The sequence below is a fragment of the Larus michahellis genome, chromosome 1, assembly GCF_964199755.1.
Source record: "Larus michahellis chromosome 1, bLarMic1.1, whole genome shotgun sequence".
Lineage (NCBI taxonomy): Eukaryota > Metazoa > Chordata > Aves > Charadriiformes > Laridae > Larus > Larus michahellis.
Genome location: NC_133896.1, coordinates 18523839 through 18544991, shown reverse-complemented (window position 1 = coordinate 18544991; position 21153 = coordinate 18523839).

The following is a 21153-nucleotide window of genomic DNA, read 5'->3' as shown; positions in this document are numbered from 1 at the left end:
TGGCTGTTCTTCCTGCTAGCGGAATGTTTGTTTTAGGCAGATGAATGATTTTAAAGGAAGGATGTTGTACTATTTATTCAGGATGCTAAATGTCTAGTAACTTTATACCAGAATTTGCTAAATTATAGTCTTGAAACCTCAGTAACGTAAATTATAAATTTTTCTCATTATACACTTTTTGGCATATGTAGTTCACTCTATATCCCACAAACAATCTTTATGTATCTTGATTTAAAGTAGCAAAAGAACTCCCTTATTGAGTAATTATAGAGCAAAGACTTAAAGAAGCTGTGAAACAGAGTGCACCATGTTCCCCATACAAGCTGAGCGAAACCGGCTGCAAAACTGGATGTAAAGAGGGTAGGGTGGCTGAAACCATCATTGTTCTCCAGATATTGCAAGGGAAGGGGTGGACTAGGAAATGGCAAGCATATTGGCCAGTGGAATAAAATTAAAAAAAAAAAAAAAAAAAAAAAAGAGTGACATAAGGTACAAATCTAAAGATATGTGAATTCTTTATTAGTTCAGTTCCTCTTGTTCCTCTTACAAATTGTGAAAAATATAAGTATTTCTGTATGGACTAGATAAGTGGACTGTGAGGTGGATTGAAAACTGGTTGAGCTGCCAGGCTCAAAGGACTGTGACCAACACAAAGCACAGCAGGAGGCCTGTTACTGAGAGCATGGTGTACCCCAGGGGTTAAGACCAAGACCAATACTGTTTAACACCTTCATTAACAAGCTGGATGACTGAACAGAGTGCACCCTCACCAAGTTCACAGATGATACACAATGGGGAGTAGGGAGTGTGGCTGATTCATTAGAAGATCTTGCTGCTATTCAGAGTGACCTGGACAGGCTGGAAAATTGGACAGAGAGGAATTTCATGAAGTTCATCAAAGAGAAATGCCCAGTTCTGCCTCTGGGGAAGAATAACCCCAGGCACCAGTACAGGCTAGGAGGCTGACTGACTGGAAAGCATCTTGGCAGAGAAGGACATCAGCGTTCTGGTGGAAACCAAGCTGAACTTGAGCCAGCAATGTGCCCTTGTGACAAAGAAGGCCACCAGTCTTCTGGGATGCAACAGGCAGAGTGTTACCAGCAGGTTAACAGGTCATCACTGTTGAGACACACATGGGGTGCTGTGTCCAGCGCTGGGCTCCTCAGTACATGGGAAGACATGGATATGCTGGAGAAAGTTCAGCCAAGGGCCACAAGGATGATGATGGAACTGGAGCAGCTGCTGTACAAGGAGAGGCTGGGGACACTGGGACTGTTTAGCCTGGAGAACAAAAGGCTCAAAGGGCCTTGACAATGTGTGAAAATACTCGATGGAGTCCAGGAAGGAAATGGGGCCAGACTCTTCTCAGTGGTGCCCAATGAAGGACAAGAGGTGATGGGCACAAACTGAAATACAGGAAATTCTATCTAAACACCAAAAAAAAAAATAATCCACTTTTTCACTGTGAGGTACTGTGATTTTTTACTATGAGGTTTTTCAAACACTGGAACAGATTGCCAGGAGCAGTTGTTGAGTCTCCTTTGTTGGAGATACTCAAAACCTGACTGGACAATGTGCTGAGCAACCTGCTCTGGTGGGCACTGCTGTGAGCCTGGGGATACAATGAGATGGTCTCCAGAGGTCCCTGCCAACTTCAACTATTCTGAGATTGTGTAATTCTGTCATTTAAATACTTATGCATGTGTTCCTTGGAAATAGTGTGGAATGGCATCGTTATTTAAGGATGCTTACTTTAACGTGAAGGCCTTTTTTATATTATTGATTTTCTTCATACTTTGTGAGGAACCTTTGCAACCTAGCAAATTGAAGCAACATTAGTTATATAAAAACTGCAATATTTTTAGATCACTTTTCATTGTCTATTCAAATCTTGATTGTTCTAATAGATTTTCTTTCCCTCTAGATTTATGGAAGGCCATCTGTAGAGGAGCAATAATCTACTCCTTTAATTCTGGAAATCAAATTACCCTGCTTTGTTCTGCATAACAATGTTATTGAGACACTGTATAATTGAAAAATGTTTGGTGTTTCAGTTAACCCTGGCCTTGCAGCATGCACTCTTGAAACAGTGATTTATTTGCAAGAATCCCAGAGTCAGTAGACTAGGCAAACATTCTGCATCTGGATACCAAGATAAATAACATGACATGATATATTTAGAAAATTATAATATAAGTCAGGAGAAATATAAATAGGAGGGAGGTAGTGTATTCTCTTGCTAAGAAATTATGGAACATGCAGGGTCACTGAAGAGAGAATTTGAGAGAAGGCAGGGAGATTTTTCTCATTCTTCCCCATGAATAAATCAATGTGCTGCAAGATCGAATATTTCTTCTGTGACTGGCATTGCATATTCATTGTTTATGTCAATCTGTATTGGTGCTATTGTTAATTCATAAAATGTATATTTTAGAAAATTTAAAGTTGAAGTGCAGTTTGGGTAAAGAATTTCTCAATGAGACATAAGCATTTGATAGAAGTGTTTACTATAGCAATAAAGCAGTAGACTGTCACTGGAGTAGGACGCTCCAGTGAATCCATGCCTCAAGTGCTTGAAAGGCAAATATCTTTAAAATTGTTAAATTTGTACAAACATGCCAGTTATTCAAAGCAGTTAAATACCCACTTTACTTCAACCGTGTGCTTATCAGGGTTGCTAAATAGGAATGGACTTATGCTTTTCTTCATCTGATCACAGGTTTTGTAATGTCTCTTCCGCACACATTTTAAATTTTTTCTTTAATAAAAAACATTTTGGAGAGTGTTAGTTTCACTATCTCTTTCCACCAAGGAAAACAACTCCCAGCAGAAAGGCAGTAAAAAAATACTAAGAAACCAATTATAGTTCCCATACCAGTTATTGTTTTTTAACTTCCATTTTAATGCTTATCTTCTCTATCTAGATGCCTTTTTCTTATCTCTAGCTGCCCGTTCAGCAGCTGTTGGTAGCCTAACTGTCACTTCCTATTCACTTTTTGATGAGAAACTTAATTTTGAATATTCACCACTTCCATCTAAATGTTTACATAATAGCTTGCTACTAATTAAATTCCCTCTCTTGGACTCTGCACCCTGACAGTGTCTCATCTTTTCACTTTCCCTTTGGTTGTCTTTTCTGCCAGTCTCTGTCTTGGCTGTATGCCTGGAATATATTTTCTGCTCAGACAGAACCTATCTCCAAACTCCCCAAAACACTGTGGGACAGGATAGAAGTCCTTCACTTTTTTCCCATTTAAAATCATCAGTATGGAACGTGCCCAAATATACTCATAGCTTCACAGACCACCCATTGACTTTGCAGCTTTGTCCTCTTCTGTTCATCTCTGTCTCCATAAAAATCTCTTCAACGGTGGTCTTACATTTGTAAATAAGCATGCTGAACTATGTGCAAGCTTTTTTTTAATCCCATAAAGAGTTTACTCAGTTTGCAAGCTCTTTCTGGTGAGGAATATCCTTTATAGCACAATGCAGAAGCATCTAAGCAATTTGAAAGGTATGTGAATAAAAACTAACAAACTTGATTGTGACACTTGTAAGGATGGACAAGAATAAACTGTCTTCTGTTCCATTCTTACTGAAATTTCAAAAATATTTATTACCTTCGATAAATTGTAACTTTTAGTACTGCTCACAAATTATTCAGCATTTCCCATTAATCAATGAAAAGACCATTCCCCTAGTTCTCCCATGCACTTGCTGGTTTTTCTCATTTGGATGTCAGGAGAATAATTGGATTTGCCACCCCAAAAAGGAAAAGTTCTGCAAGCTCTCAGGAAACCATCACAACAGTGGTTCAGTATTACCACACTGCTGTTTAGTTTTCCCTGCTACTGTTCCCCATGGCTTTCCCTTCAGAAGCCATGTTTTGCAGGTGGATTTTATTGGCAATTGTCTCCTATGATAGAAGATTGGGCCTAAATCTCTTGTAGGGCTGAAAAGTACAGTACGCATTACAATTAGAGTGCCATAGCACACAACCTCCTCGTTAACTTTGGATGACAAAATTATTTTTACATGTACCATACACTTTTGAATACATTTTCAGGATTTTAATATTTAAAGAGCACTTCCACTGTGACACATTAATATACTTTGAATTAGAAACTCATACAAATTTCATTAACTCTTGTCAAAATTTTATCAACAATTATCTATTCTTTGCTGCATGAGAAAGAGAAAACTTACACATAAACTTTTACACTCTAATCTTGTACTTTTACACAAACATGTAAGTTGTCCCTTAAATGTCCGCAGACTCACAGCAAAAGCCTGAGCGGAATAGATTAGCGTAATCATCATTTAATTAATCTTGAGACATAAATGTATTTAAGAACCGGAACTCTTCTCAGTGAACTGAGATAAAATATTACAACCTTAATTTCTTCTTCCCCCTCCCCCCTGCCCCATGCTGGAATGTATTTAACATTTGTCTTGTGCAAGTATTTCTAAACTATGTGCTGTAGTTTTGCTCTTATTCAAATCACGCTGACCCTACCTGAAGTGGTACAGGAAATACATGCCTTATTTACAAACAATTCTCACAAGAAAAAGAATGAGAAATGAGAAAATCTCAATTTCAAGAGTAGAGATACTTCTGCTAGTTCTGTAATAGGTGTTGAAAGCACTTGTTGTCCTCTCTGCTTCTGTGGAAAGAGAAGATAATATTACAGGTAGCCATTTATAGTAGGACTATTAGAGCAGGAAATATTTTGCAGTGCTCTTGCTGAGATGAAACTGACAAATTGGCGTACATGGTTGTCAAGAAAAACAAGTGAGAGATACTGGTGTGAAGGAGGTATTGTCTCCTCCTCTGAGCTTGAAATATCAATGGTGAGGTCTTAGATGCTAACTGCCTAATTGTATCCTTCCCTGTTTTACTGCCTGTGCTTCAGTTTTGCTGATACAGAAGACAAACATGAGCCACCATCTTCCCAGAAACACTGAGTGTTCTGTGGGGAATCAAGGGAGGAGAAAAAAGGCACTTTATATTTATTGTAAAGATAATCATGTTCTTCTTTAACATGGCTACCTAATGTTATTGTATCATCTTACATTCCCTCTAATGCACCAGTCTAATTGAACTGGTGTATTTTCTTAGTCCTGGTGTGAGGCTCTTCCATACACAGTGCACAAGGATCTATGTTCTGAAGAATGGAAATTTTTACAAAAGTCACAACACTGTGCAGACATAGCAGCATACTATTTGGCTTATTGTTGCATAATATATTGTTCATCTTACACTCACCAGTATAGAACTGGAAATAAAATATAAAATCATATTTGGCTAGAGAATATGACTTTAATGGAGAGTTGTTGGTCCACATGAATGGTATGTAGAAGGGCCTATGTATAAGTCTTTTAGAATGAACAATTTTCTCAGCCCTTTCCTTTAGGAAGAGATGGCCAGGAAGACCAGGAGGAGGAGTCGTTCTCCATACAAAGCAACAGAATGGAGCTGTGCTTTGGAGTGACTAACAAGCAGCTGAGAGCTTACGGGTAAGGATCAGAGGATATACTGGCATGGGGCGTGTGACATTTTGGTACAGTTCTGCTACAGAGTGCCTAATCAAGAAGAGGAATCACTGACATCTGCAGGAAGCCTCACTATTACAGGCCATGGTTCTCACAGAGGGCTTTACCATCCTGACATATGCTGGAAGGACAATGCTGGGGGGCACAACTAATGTAGATTTTTGGAGAGCATCAAGGACTATTTCTTGACACAACTAAGTGATCTGTGAGCTGACAGGGCAAGGCTATTGAACATGTTACTTATGATTGAGGAAGGACCGATTCTTCTTTATTAGGGGTATTAAGATCAACAGCAGATTTGACAGCAGGGACCAATGGTCCCAAGATGGGGGAGTTTAAGATCCTAAGAGAGGTGAGCAAGATGAATAGTAGCATCACAAACGTGTATTCAGGAGGGCAGATTTCAGCTTATTCAGGGATATGCTTGGCAGCACCTCATTGGAAACGCCTCTGAAGAACAAAGGAACTTGCGAGAGCTTGTTCATATTCAAGAAAGGCTCCTCAAAGCACAAGAATCATCCATTTTGATGCACAGGAAGTCAGACAACCATGGCAGAAAGCCAGTACTGATGAATGGGGAATTCATGATTGAGCTAAAGTTCAAAAAATGAAGTATGCAGAAGGCAGAACCAGGGATGTGCTTCTTGGAAAGAACCTGTGCGTGCAGGGAGGGAGTTAAGAAAGGCAAAGTTCATCTGAAGCTGAAAATAAGGAGAGGTGAAAAAGGCAAATAAGGGGTTCTAAAAGTACATTGTCAGCAAAAAGAAGCCTAAGGAGAATGTGAGGCATTGAACCTAGTGACAGAGCACACGTCAAATGGTCTTCTTTGCTTCTGTTTTTAACGATTAAGGCTTGGCCTCAGGCGCCTTAGGACCATAAGTGAACTACCAGAGTCAGTGTGAGGGATGCAACACCCACATCAGCATAAGAAAGACTTAGGGAGCACTTAACCAAACTGGACATGTTAAATAGCCATGGGACCAGAAGGGATGCATCTGAGGATGCTGAGGAAACTGGTTGATATAATTATGAGACTGTTCTTCCTCATCTTCAAAAAGCCATCTCATCAGGAGAGGTTCACAATGACTGGCAAAAGGCAAACACCACATCCATCTTCCAGAAGGGAAAGAAGGAGGATCTAGGAAACCATAGGCTTCACTCCGTAGGAATATTGGATTAAATGTTCCTGGAATTAAGTTTGTGGATGACGCCAGACTGAGGAGGTGGGGGAGAGGCTCAATAGACTGGAAGGCAGGACTAATATTCAAAGGCATCTTGATGGGCGGAGAAAAGAGTGGACAAAACCCTCATGATGTTCAACAAAGCAAATGCCAAGTCCTGAATCTGGGATGGAATAATCTCATGTAACAGTATTGTCTGGTGACTATCTGGCTAGGGAAGGGCTTTCCAGAAAAGGATCTGGTGGACAAAAATTTGAAAATAAGTCAGTATATTGTTATAGTGAAGACCACCAACCACATAGTGGGCTGTATTAGCATTAATGTGACCAACAGACTGAAGGATGTGATTATTTCCCTCTACTGAACACTTGTGAGATCACATCTAGAGTACTGTGTCTAAATTTGTGTTCCTCAGTACGAGAAAGTTATTGACATACTGGTGTGAGTTCAACTGACAGCTTCCAAGATGGTTAGGAGGATGGGGCAAAATGTACAAGGGCTGTGGGAACTGGATTTGTTCAGTCTTAAGATAAGAAGGTGAAGAGGGGATCTTATTGATACCTACAGCTACTTTCTGTAAGGATATGGAGAAGACCAGGCCAGACTCCTCTTGGAGGTGCATGAAGGGCCAGCAGACACAAGGGAAATTCCAATTCAATATTAGGAACAAGTCTGCACAATGACAATAGTCAAACACTGGAAGAGGTTACCCAGAGAGGCTGTAACCTGGAGTGTGCCTGGGTGACAAATGATAAAAACAGTATCCTCACAGATACTCATTAGAGAGTCTCTGCAGTAAACACGAAGAAGAGTCAAAGGGGGAAGGAAAGTTTGCTACATCTTTCCAAAGTGTAGGTAGAAAATGTCCACAGCCTTTCCCTCATCCAATAACTGGGTCATCTTGTCATAGAATGAGATCAGGTTTGTCAGGCAGGACCTGCCTTTCATAAACCCATGCTGACTAGGCCTGATCCCCTGCTTGCCCATTATATGACTTGTAATGGCACTCAAGATGATCTGCTCCATGACCTTCCCTGATACTGAGGTCAGACTGACAGGCCTATAGTTTCCTGGATCCTCCTTTCTGCCTTTTTTGTAGATGGGTGCTACATTTGCTACCCTCCAGTCCATTGGGACCTCCCCAGTTAGCCATGACTTCAGGTAGATAATGGAAAGTGTCTTGGTGAGCACGTCTGCCAACTCTTTCGGCACTCTTGGATGTAACCCATCCACTCCCATAGACTTGTGCACATCCAAGCAGTGTAGCAGGTCACTGATCACTTCCTCTTTAATTGTGATGACCTCGTTCAGCTTCCCCTCCCTGTCTCCTAGCTCATGAGGCTGGGTGCCCAGGGAACAGCTAGTTCCACTGCTAAAGACTGGGGCAAAGTAGGCATTGAGCACCTCAGTCTTTTCCTTATCCTTTGTGACTATGTTTCCCTCTGCATCCAGTAAAGGAGGGAGATTTTCCGTAATCCTCCTTTTGTTGTTAATGAATTTATGGAAACACTTTTTGTTATCCTTAACAGCTGTAGCTAGGTTGAGCTCTAGCTGCTCTTTGGCTCTCCTAATTTTCTCCTTGCATATCTTCGCTGTATCCTTATAGCCTTCATGAGAGACCTGCCCCCTCTTCCCAAAGGTCGTAGACTCTCCTTTTGCTCTTGAGGTCCAGCCAAAGGTCCCTATTTAGCCAGGCCAGCCTACTTGTTTTTCGGCACACGGGAACAGCCTCCTCCTGTGCCTTTAAGACTTCTCTCTTGAAGTATGTCCAGCCTTCCTGGGCTCCTATATCCTTCAGGGCAGCCTCCCAAGGGATTTTGTCCAGCAATCTTCTGAACAGGTCAAAGTTTGCCCTCCGGAAGTCTAAGGTGGCAGTTTTACTAACCCCTCTCCTTGTTTTTCCAAGAATCAGAAATTCGATCATCTCATGATCACTGTGCCCTAGATGGCCACCAACCTTTACTTCCCCCACAAGTTCTTCCTTGTTCACACGAAGCAGGTCCAGGAAGGCACCTTCCCTCATCGGCTCACTTACCAGCTGTGTGAGGAAGTTATCTTCCACACATTCCAGGAACCTCCTGGATTGTTCCCTCTCTGCTGGATAGAGCAAGAGGGAATGGGGTCAAGCTGCAGCAGGGTAGGTTTAGACTGGACATTAGGAAAAAATTCTTCACAGAAAAAGTGATTAGACACTGGAATAGGCTGCCCAGGGAGGTGGTGGAGTCACCATCTCTGAATGTGTTTAAGACTCGTTTAGATGTGGTGTTAAGGGATATGGTGTAAGGGAGAACTTTGTAGAGTGGAGTTGATGGTTGGACTCAATGATCCCAAGGGTCTTTTCCAACCTAAATGATTCTATGATTCTATGATCTTTCTCTCTACAAAGGGATGTTATGTAGCTTATGTGAGATTTTTAGCATTCAGCCTCAAGGGTACATAGTACAGGTCTTATCTATTAATTACACTGAGAGAATTTCTCTAGTCTTCAAACGCTTTAATAGGAGTACCATTCAACTAAAATAGTGTTTCTATAGCTAACATCACAGTACAGCAGGTTAGCTGTTATCACAGGTAGGCAGCTATGAAATAGCTACTGGGTAGGCTACTGGTTTATCAGAAAAGCTGGATTAATTATGAAAACCATTGTGAGTGTAGCAAAAGTTTGTTGTCTGTAATTCTGCGTTACACAGATTTGCTTTTAACAAATAGCGGGTCACCAATGTTCTGAAGCAGAAACCTATTTTACCATCTATTTCTCAGAAAATTCAAGTTTTCTCCATAGGAAACGGTACACAGGGTCTTCAGGGCAGTCCTAAGTCTGTGATATTTGCTACCCACATTTTTATTTGCAGTATTACCCCTGGACAACTTTAGAGTGTTTCACATGGTGTTTTTAGAGGGAAACTCAGGTGCACCCAATGCTTCCTGAGTATATTTACCTTCCATCATGTGCTTCCAGGTATCATAGCTACATTCATTAGGGTGATATCAGTTAGAAAAGTGAGTGAGTTCCTTCTTCATATGTGCCATGATATTCTTACTGTGAGATAGTTAGTCCCCTCATCAGAAAATTTGTACAGGCTGTTGATGTCATAGGGATCCCAGAGATACCCACAAAATTCAGAGTGCTTTAACGACTTCTGTAATAAGCACGTTAGATCCCCTGTCTGGGGGATCTGTCTGGGGAGTAAGAAAAAGAACTGGTGGTGCACTGTGCATTCAGAGTCCACCTTCCAGCACGTTAATTTCTCTGAGCCTTTAATTTCTCCTTAATTTCCTTCAGGCCTTTGTAGCCTGCAGACGAATGATACCACCAAGTAACAGGACATTCTAATTTAAGAAATGTAGCTGCCTCCCTATTGTCACTAAAAAAAAAAAAATCATCATTATTTTCAGACACGATGGAAGAGCAAATAATGTTGCTCAAACCAGACTATGGCACTTGTCTTCTACTTAAGAGTTTTAGTCAGTAAATTATGCCTTGTCAAGTAGCATAAATGTCTCATATGACAACCACGTTAATTAATATACTTGGTTTTCTTTTTCCCTTAATGAAACACAAAACCTTTAATGAAGCAAAACATACATTTGTTCTTGAAATTATATAAAGGTAGTGGGTTAAGGTAAACAGCAGTAGAGAATGTTGGTTGCTTGACATTTTTTGTTATTGGTACCTATTTTCAACTTGGCAGACTTTAACCATTTGGCTGCAATTTCCCATCTGCTGAGTATCTGCTATACAGCACATTGTTTTAGAAAATTTGATCTGTTACAGTCTAACAGGAACAAAGAAAAGATGATTTGTTACTCTATTCTCTTGGAAATAGGTGCTTCAGTGTTTTCATTTTTGTTGTTTTGGGGTTTCTTCTTTTGGTTCATTTTTTTTACTAGTAGGTGGCACACCTAAAAACCAGGGTTTTTTGTGTTTTGTTTTGTTTTTTTTTTCTGGATATATTTATGAAAACAGACCGCCTAGCCCTCCCAAGTTTCTTCTGGTGTTTTTTTGTCAGTGCGAAAATAAAGAAGAGGTGGCATTAAGAACAAAGGAAGCAAAGCAGAGAAATGGAGAAAGGTAATTAAAACTCAGAGAAAAAATATATGTCCTGACAGGCAGTTTGTGTCCTAATAGGTAGATAAGACATGGACAACAGAGCAAACCAAGTAGCCCCATCCTGAGTGAGAGAAGACAAGGTACTAACTCATCCTCAGTGGACAACGAACAATGGATACAGTAGCAGCCTTGAGCTTTGAAAATATATTCTTCTAAAAAAGGTTTCTTGGCTTCACAAGTGAGAATTGTAGCAGGAAAATATTCTCTTGTCTGTGGTATTGTTTACCCATATGATAAGGACACAGCCCGCTGAAAATGGTGCTTAACATCTCAAGAACTATAAGACCACAATGTTTGTGGGCATGGTCTCCAATAATTTGCATAGAATTTGAAAAGGTTATTTTAGAAATGAATAGTTTCGTAGCTCATTTGTGTACATTTTCAACCTATGTTTATTTTTAAGATTTAGGAACTAATCTGATACTTCTAAAGCATCCTGCATAATAGCCTTACACATGTATGGCAAGCCTTTATCATCAATTTGTGCTTCGGTTTTATTACAGCTTCTAACAGGAGCTAGAAACAGACCTGAACATGAAGTACTCACATGCCATCAACCAAATGTATATTAGTTGTCTTACATTCACTGAAATCAAACAAACAAACAAAGAAGCAACTGAATGCTACTTATATAAATAATGCTAGTCAAGAAGATGACGCTGGATGACACTTCCTTTTTAAGGAAATTAAATATGATTTTGCAGAAATAATTGACTGCAGAAAACCCACCCTGGTTTTCAGAGAGTGCACAAAAACATTCCCACTGCCAGCTAGCCGTGTGTATCTGTAAAAAGCTCCTTGAACTGACACCATGTATTTTCATTTAATCTACAGGTGAAATCTTCTATATGAGCCCATGCTTGGGCTTTCAAACTTAGAATCATAGAATCTTCATGGTTGGAAAGGACCTTTGAGATCATAGAGTCCAACCATACACACACAAAACCCCCCCTACAATCTCTGTCACTAGAGCATGCCTTGAAGTGCCAAATCTACACCTTTCTTAAATACCTCTAGGGATGGTGACTCAACCACCTCCCTGGGCAGGCTGTTCCAGTGCCTGACCACTCCTTCAGTAAAGTAATTCTTCCTAATATCTAATCTAAACCTCCCCTGGTACAACTTCAGACCATTTCCTCTGGTCCTGTCATTATTCACCTGGGAGAAGAGGCCAACACCCACCTCTCAACAACCTCCTTTCAGGTAGTTGTAGAAGGCAATGAGGTCTCCCCTCAGCCTCCTCTTCTCCAAGCTAAACATGCCCAGCTCCCTCAGCCTTTCCTCATACGACTTGGTCTCCAGACCCCTCACCAGCCTGGTAGCTCTCCTCTGGACCCAGTCCAGCACCTCAGTGTCCCTCTTGTACAGAGGGGCCCAGAACTGAACACAGCACTCGAGGGGAGGCCTCACCAGTGCCGAGTACAGAGGCACCATCACTCCCCTGCTCCTGCTGGCCACGCTATTCCTGATACAAGCCAGAATGCTGTTGGCCTTCTTGGCCACCTGGGCACACTGCTGGCTCCTGTTAAGCTGGCCGTCCACCAGCACCCCCAGGTCCTTTTCTGCTGGGCAGCTTTCCAGCCACTCTTCCCCAAGCCTGTAGCATTGCTTGGGGTTGTTGCGACCAAAATGCAGGACCTGGCACTTGGCCTTATTAAACCTCATACGGTTGGCCTTGGCCCATCGATCCAGCCTGCCCGGGTCCCTCTGTAGAGCCTTCCTACCCTCAAGCAGATCAACTCTCCCACCTAGTTTGGTGTCACCTGCAAACTTACTGAGGGTCCACTCAATCCCCTCATCCAGATCACTGATAAAGATATTAAACAAAACTGGCCCCAAAAACTGAGCCCTGAGGGACACCACTGGTGACCGGCCGCCAAGAGGATTTCACTCCATTAATCACAACTCTCTGGGCATGGCCATCCAGCCAGTTTTTAACCCAGTGAAGAGTACACTTGTCTATGCCATGATTCACCAGCTTCTCCAGGAGAATGCAATGGGGGACGGTGTCAAAGGCCTTACCAAAGTCCAGATAGACAATGTCCACAGCCTTCCCCACATCCAGAAGGCAGGTCACATGGTCATAGAAAAAGTCAGGTTGGTTAAGCAGGACGTCCCTTTCCACAGCCCATGCTGGCTGGCCCTGATCCCTTGGCTGCCCTGCACTTGCCGTGAGAGCTCACTCAAGATGATCCTCTCCATGATCTTTCCTGGTGCCGAGGTCAAGCTGACAGGCGTGTAGTTTCCCAGATCCTCCTTACGACCCTTCTTGTAGATGGGTGTCACATTAGCCACCCTCCAGTCATCTGGTACCTCCCCTGTTGACCAGGATTGTTGATAAATGATGGAGAGAGGCTTGGTGAGCTCTCCCGCCAGCTCCCTGAGTACTCTTGGGTGAATCCCATCCAGCCCCATAGACTTATGTGTGTCTAGGTGCAGAAGCAGATCATTGACTACTTTCTCCTGGATTATGGGTGGGTTGTTCTGTTCTCTATCCTTACCTGGGGATAGCTGGTCTGACTATTGAAGACAGAGGCAAAGTAGGCATCAAGTATCTCAGCCTTCTCCTCGTCATTGGTTGCAACTTCCCCCCCCCCCCACATCCAGTAAGGGATGGAGATTCTCCCTGACTCTCTTTTTGTTGATGTATTTATAAAAGCTTTCTTTGGTGTCCTTTATGTTAGTGGCCAAGTTGAGTTCTAGCTGGGCTTTTGCCTTCCTAATTTTCTCTCTGTATAACCTAACAAGATCTATGTACTCCTCCTGTGTTGTCTGTCTCTTCTTGCAAAGGTGGTAAACCCTCCTTTTATTCCTAAATCCCATCAAAAGTTCCTTGTTCATCCAGGCTGGCCATTTTCCCTGCCCTTTAATCTTGCAACACTTGGGGACAGCCTGTTCCTGGGCCTTTAAGATTTCCTTCTTGAAGAGTGTCCAGCCTACCTGGACCCCTTTGCCCTTCAGGGCTATCTCCCAAGGGACTATGTCAACCAGTGTCCTGAACAGGCCAAAGTCTGCCCTCTGGAAGTCCAAGGTGGAGGTTTTGCTTACCCTGCTCCTTACATCACTACGAATTGAAAACTTGACCATTTCATGATCACTAAACCCAAGATGGCCTCCGACCACATCTCCCACTAGTCCTTCTCTGTTTGTGAGCAGTAGGTCTAGCAAGGCACCTCCCCTGGTAGGCTCACCTACCAGTTGTGTCAGGAAGTTATCTTCCATGCACTCGAGGAACCTCCTAGCCTTCCTGCTCTCTGCTGTGTCATATTTCCAGCAGATATCCGGCAGGTTGACGTCCCCCACCAGAACAAGGGCTGACGATTGTGAGGCTTCAGCCAGCTGCTTATAGAATACTTCATCTGTCTCCTCATCCTGGTTGGGTGGTCTATAGCATACTCCCAGCACAAGATCTCCCTTATTTGCCTTCCCCTTCATCCTTACCCATAAATACTCGACTTTATCATCACTGGAATCTAGCTCTATATAATCAAAACATTCCCTAATGTACAGAGCCACACACCCACCTCTCCTTCCTTGCCTAACCCTTCTGAAGAGCTCATAGCCATTCATCGCAACATTCCAGTCATGACATGTTTCCATGCCACCACGTTTCCATGATGGCGACTACATCATAGCTGTCCTGCTGCACAATGGCTTCCAGCTCATCCTGTTTGTTGCCCATGCTATGTGCATTCGTGTAGATGCACTTGAGCTGGGCTACCGATTTCACCCCCATCCTTGGCCCTTTATCCCTAGGGTCATTACTAGTGGGCCTGGTTTTATCCCCTTCCCTCTTCAATTCTAGTTTAAAGCCCTGTCCATGAGCCTTGCTAACTCTTGGCCTAATACACTTTTCCCCTTTCGGAACAGGGTTTTCCCATTCTTAGTGAGTAGGCCCGGTGTCCTGTAGATCAAACTATGATCACTGAACCCAAAGCCCTGCTGGTAGCACCAGTTTTGGAGACAGGTATTGATCAGTCTGATGTACAGACAAACTTTTTATAGTTTCTTGAAGTACTTGCTCTTTGCACTATGAGAAACATCTTGTAATGAATTGTAATTAATCTCTTTGTAAAAGTTTTATCTGTTAGGTATTTTTTCTCTCCCTTTGTATTTTTAAATAATTCTGAGTACATCATAATAATAAAACTCTTCAGACCTATACATCACCATAGGTGTTCTACACATTCAGAAAAAGAGGCATATACATCTAGGAAATGGTCAAAGCTTCTGATTTAAGTTAATTGATTTAGAGTCTTGTGACATAAGAATACGATTAATCCAAAACTAGAAAGCTGATCTGTGTTATCTTATGCTTTGGACTTTTAACAGGATGCATTCTGTCAAATACTGAAATGGAAAAAAGGTTTTCTCTGCCAAATTGTACTGGTTTTGGCTGGGATAGAGTTAATTTTCTTCATAGTTGCTCACACAGTGCTATATTTTGTATTTGTGACCAAAACAGTGTTGATAACTGCTGAGCAGTGCTTACACAGCATCAAAGTCGTCTCTGCTTCTCACCCCACCCCACCAGGGAGCAGGCTGGAGGTGCACAAGATGATGAGAGAGGACACAGCCAGGACAACTGACCCAATTGACCAAAGAGGTATCCCAGACCATATGACGTCATGATCAGCAATAAAAGCTGGGGAAAGAAGGAGGAAGGGGGATATTTTAACTGATGGCCTTTGTCTTCCAATGTGGCCATTATGTGTGATGGAGCTCCTGGGAAATGGCTGAATGCTTGACTGCCGTTGGGAAGCAGTGTATGGATTTCTTCTTTTGTTTTGCTTGCACATGTAGTTTTTGCTTTACCTATTAAACTGTCCTTATCTCAACCCATGAGTTTTCTGACTTTCACCCTTCTGATTCTCTCCTTGATCCCATTGTGGGGGCGTGAGCAAACACCTCTTTGGTGCTTAGCTGTCTACCAGGGTTAACCCACAACACAAATGCACCTCAGGTGCCATTATTTTCACTGACATTGTAATCAGTAAGATACTTACTATATTATCTCCCCCGGTATTATTGGGGTAGTATAACAGCACTAAACTACTGTATGATTCCTGAAGTTTCAATTGATAGCAGTAGCACCACAAAGGATTATAGTTGGTCAATAACCCAAGTGTTTATTTTATTGAAAATGCTGTGTGAGACCACGTCGTCCTCCACTAGTTAATGTAGTACTTCTGTGATGAATATCTGTTAATATTGAGCTTCTGGTTTCCTAAGCAACGGTAACCAGATGAGAGCTTTCAAAGCCTTCTTCCTACTTGCTTGATGCTTTCACGTAAAAAACATGGGGTTTTATTGTAAGAAAGAGAACTCGGGATGTTGTTGTTTGACTATACTGATTTCTTAGTTGCAAAAGAGTTGGAGGTTTCCAGATACAGATAATGAAAATATTTTCTTCAGTTTTGGTTGATATTAATATGCGCTGACTACTCTAATAAAAATTAAAAAAATGTATGTAAACACAAGTCTCAATGCAAAACCACTACTAAATTTGGATTGTCTTTGTTTATTTTCCAATCTAATGAAAAATTGCACACTACTGTGCAGGGTATGAACAATACTCTACATACTAAAATACTACTACCAAAAAAGATCTGAAGCTTGCAGTTAAGTTCTGATCAGTATTGTAGGGACAGTTGGGCTTGAACTTTTGCTTTATCTGCTTCAGATGGAGAGATGAAAATAAATCCCACTATGCAAACTGCTGCTCTATAAAAGGACTGACACATTTTAATTTCTTCGTACAGATTGATTTTTGTTTTTTAGATTGCAGTTAGGAAGAGATAGGCTTTTATTTATTTTGGACAAAAGTAGAGTTCTGCCTTAGTACCAAAACTAAAAAATAAAAAAAAATAAAATAAATAATTTTTTATTAAAGAAAAGCATTTATTTCAACTAAAAATATTTTTTTATGTTGTCTAACCTTTTCCCTCACTTTTTAAAATCTTATTTTTAATTTTTATCTTTAATTTATGACAACTTTCATACAGAAAATATTGGTCAGGGAAAATGCCTCCTTTACATATTTTAAGACTAGAATATTGTCACAAAAGTTTTAAATTTTATAGTTTCACTGGCTGACCTTTTGTTTTTTCAGAAGGTTTGTCTTTCAACCAGGTTATCAAGTATTTTTGATCTTGTTAACACTGTAAAATTGTTACTGAGGAAGAACGAATATCAAAAACGTGAGAGGCTACAAAATAGAAAAAAACATTGAAACTAAAACCAAACTCATAATTCTTTGACCACTGTATAAGTGATATCATCTACTGTACTAAATGCTTGGAAACTAAAATCTGGATTTTTTTCACTTCTCATGAATCTACTTGTCTCATTTAGAATACTTTTTAAATACTACATTTTGTGGTAGAGACAAACACTCTTTTAGCATCCTTCCTTTTCACTCTGAAAAATTTCATAAGGAAAGCCTCTGTTTGTCATCCTTTTGGACAATATTCATAATGAAAATAGTTATCCTTTTTTTTTGGAGAATAAAAAAAGGACCTGAGATTAAAGGGTCTTGCACTGTGATGTTGAGTCTGATTTTACCCATCTAAAAACATAAGAAAGCAAACACATCGTAAGACCAGACTGTACTGGGTCTGCCTGTGATGGAGTTAATTTTTTTCATGGCAGCCCATGTGGTACTGTGCTTTGTTATGTGGCTAAAGCGGTGTTGATGATACACCAATGTTTTAGCTGCTGATGAACAGTACTTGCACAGCATCAGGGTTTTCTGTCTCTGAATCTGCCCTACTCCTCACTCCCAGTGAGTAATGCTGGGGGTGGACAAGAGGTTGAGAGGATGCATAGCCAGGACAGCTGACCCAAACTGACCAAAGGGGTATTTCATACCATATGACATCATGCTCAGCAGTAAAAGCTCAGGAAAAGGAAGAGGAAGGGGGGATGTTTGTGGTTATGGCATTTGTCTTCCCAAGCAATCATTATGCATGTTGAGGCCCTTTCTGGGAAGTTGCTCAACCTGCCATGGACAGTAGTGAATGAATTCTTTTTGCTTTGCTCTTGCTTCCCTATTAAAATACCATTATCTTTATCCATGAGTCTTGCCTTCCTTCTGTTTTCTCCCCATCCTGCAGGAGAGTGGATTGAGTAGCTGATTAGGTGTTCGTCTGTTGGCTAGGGTCAATCCACTAGACAGATAAAATATGCGAAAAAAATATTTCTCATATTCGTGTGTATATATATATATTTGTATACTTGCTTCTTAAAAAGAGACTGACAAAGTCTCAGTCAAACAGCTACAAAGACTTGATAAAGTTTCTTTAGGATTAAACAATTTAAAATGAGGGAGGGGACGTAGCTGACTTCTGTCCATAAATCACAGAAATGTTGACGTATATAGCGAGATAGCTAATGGGAAAGGCTAAACAAGTGTTTATATTTCAACTCATTCTGGGCCTTCAATGTCTAGCTCAGGATAGCACATTAGGTACCTCCACACAATTGGAATCCAAAACCTGAGTCGACTCCAAGCAGGGCCACTGTTCTGAGCACTTAACCACACTTAAATCTAATCTCTCTGAAAAATAAGGTAATGAATTCTGTCAATTCCGAGTTCTTTGTTGCAAACACAAATATTGAATGATCTTAGAGCAGTGTATTTCACAGTATTGCAATGCTGTTCCTGTTAGAAGTTCCACAATTCTTTTGAATTTTTAGAAGATAGAACGGCAGGAAGTGAACAGGTGGTTGCTGGAAGTTGAATTTGAGGGGAAAAGCAAGATGGTAACACTGCAGGTTCATGATGACTTGCATGGGTGGATTGATGAGAAAATGTATGACTATATAAAAGATCACATTGATCTTCACAACTTTTCACAAGTTCAAGAAAAGTTCAAAGAACGTTGAAAATATGACCTCAAGAAATGGGTTATGGCATTTAGAACTATGATGCCCATGTATTAGGCTGAGGCTGTCAGGTAGTTAATTATGCAGGTGTTCAAGCAGTATATATTCTTTTCTGTCCTCTTGTTGTGATTGTGAATGCATTTATCACATAATCGAAATAAAAATATTTTTTGTCTCAACAGGTGCATGTTCATCATTGTGGCAATGGATAGATCTATTTTGGTCGTATGAAAGTGGTCTTCTAAGTAATGTGGCAAAGATAATATCTTAGGAACAAAATGGCAGAAGGTACACTTGCCTTTCACAGTCTCCTTCATGAAGTATCTCTAGGGAGATGCTACACTTTTTATCAGATGAAATGTTTTGGCAGGCCAGATCCAGCTACCGGCACCAGACTATGTGCCTAGCTAAATGATTCCATGTATCTCACTCAATTTGAGTATATTTCTTTCTAAGAGGAAGATATTTAATTCTTTCTTATTTACCAACTTTTATTTCAGAAATGTCATCATTTTTGGATTGGAAATATTGAGTACCCATATAGGTTGCTTATATGTTACTCCTTCCTGGCCACATGCAAGCTGAAGCTAAGATCTCAGAAGATACTGAATGTATAGTCTCACTGAGTATACATTCAAAATCCTTTATGGTAGATCTGTTATTCCAAACTGATCAGACAAGTAATTTTTACCCTCAAGCACCCATAACCTCAGCCAGTTTACAAATAACCATCATTGATATTGTAGCTGATTCCCTGCCTGGGGAAGTCAAGTTTTTTTATTGGCTTCAGAGGAAGTGAAAGAATATCAACTGACAGAAAGATCTTAGATTCTAAATTTAAATATGTCTTCAAAACAAATATTTAAATAATTTCACATATTCCTTCTTAAAACAAAGATTCCATAAAATGGACTTTGAACGATTATTGTTATACACATAAAAAACTGCCTTATGAAAATACTCTTCAAGATAGTATCAACTACTGTGCAGCTACAAATTCAAAGTCATGAAAGACAGTCAGCAACATAAAAAGCTTGTCCAGTTCAACAGCGACCTTTTGAACTGGAGTTGAAAGAGTGACAGGAATTGTCGCATAAATAAAAATTATGCAAATCTATCACTACTGAAGTTTTCTGTGTTTTATGAGAACAGTACATGATTTGCTCAAATGGAGGGGAAGAAACAGCAATTCTTTCCAGGCTTGAGGACAGTGGGTGCATTCTTCAGAAGAGCAATCAAGAAAGAACAGTGAATGACTGAAGAGTAAAAAAGTGGTTTAAGAAATAGAGAACCTGAGAAGAAATACAGACACATATTTCTGAATATCAAATATGTACAGCTGCAGATACATTGATAATAATAATTCATGTGATTTTTTTCACTTTCTTACAAAACAAGCTAAGATGGTTTTCTGTGAAGAAATAACAGGATTTTGTTCTTTGCCCTGTCTTACCAGCAATGGGCTGAAAAAGCATAATTGCTCTTTCACAATGCTACCACATTCATGATTTCTCTTTAGCTTTTAATGAATTGTCATATTCATATTTGTATATAGATGTAGAGTTTTGTATAAATGTTTGTGCAGACAGGAGTCATTTCACCTTCTTCTGCAGTGTGATTTTTTGTTTAAGATTGAAAGTATTTTTTTAAGTAAGAAAAAGAACATTATCAAAACTGGAATTTAGCAGGTCATCAAGTTCTTGCTCTGGAATGTCTGAAACAGATTATTTCTGTGTCCCAGATATTCACATAATTGCAGAATCACAGAATGCTTGAGGTTGGAAGGGACCACTGGAGAGCATGTGCTTTAGCAGTGACACCTACAGCTGGTTGCCCAGGTCTGTGTACAGATGGCTTTTGAATAATTGCAAGGATGGAGACTTCACAGCCTCTCTGGGCAACTTGTTCCAGTACTCAGTCATCCTCTCAGTAAAAATGTTTTTCCTGATGTTCAGAGGGAACTTCCTGTATTTCAGTTTGTGCCCGTTTTCTCTGGTCCTGTCACTGGGCACCACTGAAAAGAGCCTGGCTCTATCTTATTTGCACCCTCCCTTCAGGTATTTATTTCTTCACTCTTAATAATTTAAAAAAAAAAAAAATGATATCACAATATAGGCCCGTCTCTTTTATGATTTTTTTATGATATTCATAAATACAGTATTTCTCCTTAGTTATAAAAATAAAACCTCACAGAGCTGAAAAAAGAATTTGGTAATTTAGAGCTGAGAATTCTGTAACTAGAACCAGATTCATGTTTGACAGAGATTTTGGCAAGATTCTCAATTTGATGAAAGAGTATATTCTACATTTTTCTGTGAAAATTTGGGGGTGGGGGAGAAAACCTGTATTATGAAAATGCCATCAAGTATTTAAGAAGTTTTATTGAAAAAGTTTCTGATGAGTGCTCTTCATGCCTATTCC